This window comes from Malaya genurostris, chromosome 3 (genome assembly GCF_030247185.1).
Source record: "Malaya genurostris strain Urasoe2022 chromosome 3, Malgen_1.1, whole genome shotgun sequence".
NCBI classification, from domain to species: domain Eukaryota; kingdom Metazoa; phylum Arthropoda; class Insecta; order Diptera; family Culicidae; genus Malaya; species Malaya genurostris.
Genome location: NC_080572.1, coordinates 231,348,807 through 231,358,256, shown reverse-complemented (window position 1 = coordinate 231,358,256; position 9,450 = coordinate 231,348,807).

The window sequence follows — 9,450 nt, the reverse complement described above, 5'->3', positions numbered from 1 at the left end:
CAGTCGTTACCATCCAGGGTGAGTCACGGTTAGAGTTCGACTGATAGAGCTGTCAAATTTTGTCTGTTGACTCATGGGTTATTATGATTGCTGCTGCATGGGTAGTTTCATCAGTACGGGTGATGCATTTATTTTCTCTCAAAATGCCATCCAATTAATAAATCCGAGTTCAAAGTTGCACTTCGTGCGCACATGGCCGATTCAACTTGTATTCATTTGTAGCAACGCTGCCAGCAATACCGATCTATAGCGATTAAAGACTGTCCCAGAAAGTATGGACGCAACCAAAAACCGCTGCCATTTCGCAATGGTTCAGAATCTATCAATTTTTATGACTGCGTCCAGTTGTTTACACTCATCTCTAACCACTTGTGCAGTTGTTTATTCGTTTTCATTAGTTTGTTTCGAAATGCGTGGACTTTCAGCAGAATAACGTCGAAAAATTCTGTACAAATGGTGCACAGAGCGCGGACTGTCACTGAGAAAGATAGCAAAAATGGAAGGAGTAAGTGAAAACGCCGTGCAAAATGCAATCTGGAAGTTCGGTGAGGATAACACCTTTGATGATAAACCGAAAACGGGTCGAAAAAAGGTCCTGCTAACCCTCAGTTGGATAAACGTATACTGAAAGCGTTCGAGCAAAAGAAGAAGGTTTCAGTTCGGGATGTGGCCAAAAAAGTGGGCACTTCGAAGTCAAATGTTCTTTGTGCTAAAGATAATATAAGAAGCAGAAACAACCAAAATGTAGTCCGAAACAAGAAGCATCGATCAGGCCGAGAGTTCGAAAGCTGTACAATACGATTCTTGCTGGAAATTTGAACTGCATAATCATGGACGACGAAACCTACGTGAAACTCGATTACAAATCCTTGCCTGGTCCCCACAATATTATACGGTGCGAGAAGGGCAAGTGTTGAACCAGTCCGAGACATTGATTTAAGTCGAAAAATTTGGTAAGATAGCTATGGTCTGGCAAGCAATTTGTAGCTGCGGTAAGATTTCGAAACCCTTTATCACCACTGCTTCAATGAACAGCGAAATATACATCCAGGAATGTTTACAAAAACGACTTCTACCCATGATTCGAAGCCACAAGGATCCTGTTGTCTTCTGGCCAGATCTCGCTTCTTGCCACTACTCGAAATCAACGGTAGAATGGTATACTACCAAAAATGTCACTTTCGTCCCAAAAGACATGAATCCACCAAATTGCCCACAACTTCGACCAATTGAGGATTTTTGGGCATTAACGAAGGCACATCTTAGGAAACATGTCTCGGCAGCCGAAACCATTCAACAGTTCGAAAAAGATTGGAAAAAAGTGTCAAAACTTGTCGCCAAGAAGTCTGTACGGAATTTAATGAGGTGCGCCAGCTAGTCTACAATGGCTAAGTAGCAAATGTTGAGAATAATATTCTGTTGTTGTAGTCTAATATTATTAGTATATCGAATAAAATTTGAATATCTAACACTTGTGAATTATTTACAGTGAAATCAAAGTGCGTCCATACTTTCTTGGACAAATTTAGAATTCAGTTTCTGAATTCAGTTCCAGATTATAGAGTTCAAAACCAAGAATCTGGAACTGAATCCTATTTCTGGATTCCAGGACTGGTTTCTTGTCTAGATTTTGGAGCTCAAATCCAGAGTTCTAATTTGGAATTTCAATTTCAGAATTGTGGAACAAAATTCAGAATATAAATGGAATTAAATGTTAGATCTGAACTCCGAACCCGAATTTTATACTGACTTTTGAACCATAAAAATTTCTAAATTCAGAATTTAATTCCTAAATTTGAGTTCGATTCCATAATTCTAGAACTAAAACATCGAATATATTCCACAAATTGGTTCTTTATAGAATCATTCTAATATTGGAAAATAGGTATAGAGCGAGAAGACTAGCTTGGTGGACAGAGAAGATGTTTGGATGTATGGTACCGCTTGTGGTTTACCTAGGAGGTAGACCATGTTCGATGTACGCTTTATCATGCCTAGTCATGTTTTAGAGCGGTGTCTATCACAAGGCTTAGGGTGGCGAAATAGTAGAACGCACGTTCAAGTCCTGTCTCTGAGCGTATCTTTTTCCAATAAATCATCTTTTCTGTTAAGTATTTCATTCATTTGGCTTCTCCAATATATGTTTCCACTCAGTCATTGCAAAACTAATTCGAACGGTTATTGATGTTCGGAAGTGTGAAAGTTTTAGTCCTCCAGTGATGTCTGTGACATTACCCACCCGCCTTTTTCTCTCTCTAAATACATTTTTCATCACAGATGATTTTTACCGTCTAAAACAGAATTGTGGGCAGCTCTGATTGATAGTGAAAGGGTATCGGTAGTCTAATCTCAAAAATCGAAAGCACCATTTGATTTTCAGATTTTTGTGTTTCCATATAATATGGTCTCTTTGATTAGATTCTTGCAATGCTGCAGAATAACAGAGAATTGTTCAAATATCTAAAGGAAGCCGAGGCAACTACGGAGTCTCTTCGGTACCATTTGCGTATTCTGTCTTCAAGAGCTTCTTTTTTTTCAAAAAAATTCTCCCAGCAAGTCGATCTTTTCAAAAAAAAATTTTTTTTCGAGATAACAATAAATCTCGACGTTTCTTGCAATTCTAAGACTTTTGGCATTAAAATTTTTTATCGCTTTCGGAGATTTTATGTACTCCCCTAAACTAAAGGAATACAATTTAATTAAAAAAGGAATACCTAATCAAATGAAATAAGATAAAAATAAAGAAAAAATAGGAGAAAAATAAGAAAAAAATTACTTTGGTAATAAAGCATGAGTTCTTTCTTTAGTAAATAATTGAACAGCATCACTAAATGGTTGTAATAAACCAATAAAACCTACTGTATTTTGTCCTATGGCGCTTTTTCAAGATCGAAAATTCTCAAACTTTAACCGCCGGGCAGCATCTCTTAACCATGTCCGATTTAGCTCAAATTTTGCATGGGGGCTTTTTTCGAGGTGCTTAAACTTTTAAGCACTAGCGCTGTACGAAATTAGAGGTGGTCCCAAAATATTGGCACCCTTATATATAAGAGCGGTAAAAAACAATGTGTTTTGTAGGTTACGCCACTTATACAATCATATCTCCGGAACTAAAAGTCACAGTCATTTGGTCTTCAAACTTGACCAATGGCCTAACAATTCAAACGGGCCTAAGCTTTTAAAAATCTGTTTGGTCATCTCAGAGAAACTTGCGCGATAAAAATACAACGCGTTTTGTCAGTTACGTCACTTATACAATCATATCTCAGGAATTAAAAGTCACAGCCATTTGATCTTCGAATTTGATCAATGGCCCAATAGTAGCCTAAGCTTGTTAAAACCGGTTCAGTCATCTCCGAGAAACGTGCGCGATAATAAAAACAACGCATTTTGGCGTCTACGTCAATTATACCATCATATCTCCGGAACCAAAAGTCACAACCATTTGATCTACAAACTTTTTTTTTTTTTTTTCAAATAAAATTTTTATTAGGCTCATTTGCTTTAGCTTAACGTGGCCGATTGTCTTGTTGTTAGGGAGAGAGAAAGGGATGCCGTATTACGGGGCGGCATACTCCCCAGTTAGTAAGGGGACATAGGGAGGGTGGGACCTACACAGTATTGAATTGAAATTTGAATACATCATTGGTTTGTGGCATACATCTTTTAGACACATTTTGCGTTCGATGAATCTTCATGTTTTTCAGCTTGTAGCAATGAAGAGATTATTCTGGATTGGGATGCTTCGTTGGTGTGTTCTGACGTTGATGTGACGTTTTCGGGTAGCTTCCAGCAACTCAGTCAGTTCAAGGCAGGTGCATGCTCCGAAGCATCGTTTACACAGGCCATACTTCCAGCAACGTAAAGAAGAGTGCGGTAGAGCTGTAGACGAGAAAGAGATAGGGAGAGCACTAAATTTGAGCATTGATAGTTTTCAAGAAGTTATAGATGAGAGTCATATAAGGAAGATTTCGAGTTGCCAAGACGTCGCGGACTGGTACGAAGGGTGGTATACCTCGGGCCCGAAGGGAACCTATGAGTTGGGACCTGGCATCACAATACTCGACACATGTCCAAACAACATGTTCGATGTCATGATAACCCTCACCGCAAACGCAGACACCACTCTCAGCGAGCCCCACACGACGGAGATGCGCGCTGAACATATAATGATTAGACATGAGCCTTGACATTACACGAATAAAGTCTCGGCTCACGTCCAACCCCCGGAACCAAGCTTTCGTCGATACCTGTGGGATTATTGAGTGTAACCATCGTCCCAGAGTTCCACTATTCCATGTATCCTGCCAGCTAGCTAGAGTTTTCTGACGACAGCAACTGAAAAATTCATTGAAGCAGATTGGTCTTTCATAGATATCACCTTCTAGTGCGCCCACCTTGGCTAACGAGTCCGCCCTCTCATTGCCCCGTATGGAACAATGTGAGGGGACCCAAACCAAGGTAATCTGTTATGATTTTGCAGATAAAGCACTCAATTGTTCCCGTATTTTCCCCAGGAAATACGGTGAGTGCTTTCCAGGCTTCACTGAACGGAGAGCCTCAATGGAACTGAGACTGTCCGATACAATGAAGTAGTGATCTGTGGGCAGAGTGTCAATGATCTCAAGGGTATACTGAATTGCAGCTAGTTCTGCGACGTAAACTGAAGCTGGATCACTGAGTTTATAGGAAGCGGTGAAATTTACATTGAATATACCGAAGCCAGTGGACCCGTCTAGATATGATCCGTCAGTGTAAAACATTTTATTACAGTCGACTTCTTTAAATTTATTATTAAAAATTTTTGGGATCTCTTGAGGGCGTACAGGATCCGGGATTCCACGAATTTCTTCTTTCATGGATGTGTCGAAAAACACAGTAGAATTAGAAGTATCCACAAAATGAACACGATTGGGAACAAACGAAGAAGGATTTATATTCTGAGCCATGTAGTCAAAATACAAGGACATAAAACGGGTTTGTGAATTAAGCTCGACGAGCTTTTCAAAGTTTTCTATCACCATCGGATTCAAAATGTCGCATCGGATTAGCAGTCGATATGAGAGATCCCAGAACCTGTTTTTCAACGGTAAGACGCCCGCCAGCACTTCAAGACTCATCGTATGGGTTGATTGCATGCAACCCAAGGCAATACGTAAACAACGATACTGAATTCTTTCCAGTTTAATGAAATGAATATTCGTAGCGGAGCGGAAACAGAAACATCCATATTCCATTACTGACAATATCGTCGTTTTGTACAACCTGATCAGGTCTCCTGGGTGAGAGCCCCACCAAGTTCCGGTTATTGTACGAAGGAAATTGATTCTCTGTAGGCATTTTCGTTTCAAATACCTAATGTGACATCCCCAGGTACCTTTGGAATCGAACCAGACCCCGAGATATTTAAATGTGAAAACCTGAGCTATGGTTTCACCCCCTAGTTGAAGCTGTAATTGCGCAGGTTCTCGCTTCCTTGAAAATACAACCAGCTCAGTTTTCTCCGTAGAGAACTCGATACCCATTTGAAAAGCCCATGTCGACAAGTTGTCGAGGGTATCTTGCAATGGTCCTTGGAGATCGGCAGCTTTGGGTCCTATAATAGACACAACACTGTCGTCGGCAAGTTGTCTTAGCGTGCAAGATGTGTTGATACATTCATCAATGTTATTTACGTAAAAGTTGTATAAAAGGGGGCTTAAGCATGAGCCCTGAGGAAGACCCATGTAACTGAATCGCTTTGTCGTCAAATCACCATGCTCAAAATGCATGTGTTTCTCGGACAATAGATTATATAAAAAGTTGTTCAAAACTGGTGAAAGACCATGCTGATGCAACTTCTCAGATAGAACGTTAATGGAAACTGAATCGAATGCCCCCTTGATGTCGAGGAAAACTGATGCCATTTGTTCTTTACGAGCAAATGCCATTTGAATTTCTGTTGAGAGCAACGCTAGACAATCGTTCGTTCCTTTGCCCCTGCGGAACCCAAATTGTGTACCTGAAAGCAATCCATTTGTTTCGACCCAATTGTCTAGACGGAAGAGAATCATTTTCTCCAACAATTTCCGAATACAGGAAAGCATAGCAATCGGCCGATACGAATTGTGATCGGAGGCTGGTTTTCCAGGTTTTTGAATAGTAATAACTCTCACTTCTCTCCATTCGTGTGGGACAATATTACCCTCGAGGAACTTGTTGAATAAATTCAACAAGCGCCTTTTGGCAGAGTCGGGCAGATTTTTCAACAAGTTGAATTTAATTCTGTCTAACCCCGGGGCTCTATTGTTACACGACAAGAGCGCAAGTGAGAACTCTACCATCGAAAACGGTGTTTCGTTTGTATTCAATGTCGCGACGCGGGATATCTTCTGTTCCGGAACAGAATCAGGACATACTTTCTTAGCGAAATCAAATATCCAGCGGTTAGAATATTCCTCGCTTTCGTTCGCGTGATTTCGATTGCGCATGCGACGGGCCGTATTCCAAAGAGTGCTCATTGCTGTTTCTCTCGTTAATCCGTCAACAAACCTTCGCCAGTAACCGCGTTTCTTAGCTTTAATCAGACTTTTCATTTGAAATTCTAACGCCGCGTATTTCCGATAATTATCTGGAGTTCCGTTCCTTCTAAACGAGATGAAGGCTGAAGCTTTTTTCGTTTTCAGCTCTGAGCACTCTTTGTCCCACCATGGGTTGGGAGAACGCATACTAGTTTGCGCGCTAGGTACTCGTTTCGTCTGAGCTTGAATTGCGGTGTCAAGAATCAAGCCAGCCAAAAATGTATACTCTTCCTCCGGAGGAAGCTCCTGTGATGTTTCCAGTTTCTCAGACATCGAGCTCGCGTAACGTTTCCAATCAATGTTTCGTGTGAAATCGTACGAAACATTGATTGTTTCCGATGGTCTTCCACGGTTGGTGATAGAAACTATGATCGGCAAGTGATCGCTACCGTGAGGATCACAGATTACCTTCCACTTGCAATCTAACTGTAGCGAAGTCGAGCAAAGGGATAAATCCAGCGCACTTGGTTGTGCTGGCGGTCTAGGGTTCCGTGTCATTTCTCCCGTGTTTAGAATTGTCAAATTGAAGTTGTCACACAGATCTTGAATTAACGAAGAACGATTATCATCATATAAGCAGCCCCATCCTGTACCATGCGAGTTAAAGTCCCCTAAAACCAGCCGCGGTGAAGGAAGAAATTCTATGATGTCTGCAAGCCGACGATGCCCTATCGAGACTCTGGGAGGAATGTAGATAGAAGCTATACATAGATCTTTGCCTTTAATATTAATTTGGCAAGCAACAACTTCAATTCCCGGTGTCGAGGGGAGGTTAATACGATAAAATGAATAGCACTTTTTAATCCCTAAAAGTACCCCTCCATAAGAGTCTTCTCGGTCCAGGCGGATTATGTTAAAATTATGGAAGTCGAGGTTGATGTTAGAAGTAAGCCAAGTTTCACTCAAGGAGAATACATCGCAATTATGAGTATGTATTAAGTGTTTGAAAGAATCAAGTTTTGGGATGATACTTCTGCAATTCCACTGAAGCACAATGATCATATCTTCGATTCTCAGTGGTAAATTATCCATCAAAAGATACGATCGCTGCAAGGAGGGGCCATTGTTCAGTCAACTGTTTTAAAAATGTCCTTACTGTTGGCAGTAGAGCAGTTAGGAAGCTTTTCAGAGGATCAGTAATATTGAAGGCTGTTAATATCCAGTCCACGATATCAGAAAATTTCAATAATCCAGCGTTTGTTGGATTTTCTGGTTGTGCTTTGGGGTCATTCGGGTTTTTTGATGCCCCAGGAAGTGCTTATCATCCTAAGTTTTTTGAACCCAGGAGGTGTTTGCTTCGGTTTTGAGTCAGCACTTTTTGTTTCCGTTTGGTTCTTTTGTGACGAAGAGGACAGTCTGAGGCCTTTACGAGGAAGTTTGGGAGAAGCCAGATTTTGTCTTTTCCTGCTTCCTTCAACCTGTGTGTAGGAAGGTCCTTCGCCTGGGTCGTCAGAGGTATCCTCTTCAACTGGCAAGATTGCAAACGGGTTCTCAGGGGTCGATGGAGTGGTTCTTTTTAAGATTTCCGCATAAGAACGTTTGGAACGTTCTTTCACGGATCGCTTCAATTTCTCCGCACGCTGTATGTACGTAGGGCACACCGAAAGATCATGAGGATTCTCCCCGCAGTAGCAACACTTTTCCACTGCTCTTCTGCAGAGATCGTCCTCATGGGCCTCTCCGCATTTGCCGCATCGCAGTTTGTTGCAACAATAGGTTGCCGTATGACCTAGCTGTTTGCAGCTTGTACAATGCATTACCCGCGGTACATACAGCCGAACAGGTAGACGAACTCCACTCACTACCAAATAATTTGGAAGTGCAGATCCGGCAAAAGTCACGCGAAATGAGTCCGATTGGTAAAATTTACCATCTATCGATTTGGAGTGCAATTGCTTGCACTCCAAAATTTTCACTGGTTGAAGGTCGGGGTTTTTGAAACGGCCTACCCCGTCCTTCATCAGATCTTCGATTGTCAGACTTTCGTCACGGACCACACCGTCGATCTCCACCACATGAGACGGGACGTACACGCGGTACTCCTTCGTGAACAACTCGTTGGTAGCAATCCCGTTTGCTTGCTTCAGGTCGGACACAACAACGCGTAACTTGTTTTGCGAAACCTTATCTATTGTTTTTATTGCCGAGTAATGTTTTTCCAGGTCCCGAGCAATATTTAAAACTCTGAGAGACTTTAATTTGGGCCGGAAGTATACCACCCACGGACCCCCGAGCCATCGTCCTGGTAAACTTTTTGGCGAGCAGGCAATATCTTAGAGGGAGATGGAGGCATCGGAGAGGGAGATGGTATCGGAGGGGGAGATGGTATAGGAGGGGTAGATGGCATCTCGGAAGCAAACTCAGCCTCTAAATGTTCTTCGTTCATTCGTTCAGCTTCGCCCTCCTCCGAGACACCCCCACTGTCATCAATATTCATATTTAAAGTGCGGGAGTAAAGAAGTCTCCCGCACTTGAAATGAAAAAGAAAGAAATAAAATGAAAAGAAAATATATGAATAGTAAAAGTTGAAAGAAAAAGTTTGAGAAAATACTTAACAGTATGTCACGGTAAGCTGTTAGGTGAGTTGCTCCTTCACTCCTTCGTTGTGCTTCAGCGTGACCTTGACTCAGGATTTGGCTGCTGTGATGCGGGTAGCAAACAATAGAAATAACTGCTGCCCGAGGATAGCACAATAGCGTCTACTGTCGATACTGATACAAAACCGGTGCACAGACAGAACTCACTTGCGGGGATGCTACTTTTTATCACTTTTATTTAATGCCTATACTACAGCCTCTGCTGTGATAGGCACCTTCGTCTTACCGATGTCGATTGTTAAAAAACGCGTGTGCTCACTTCGAACATTCGGTTACGAATGGTCTACAAACTT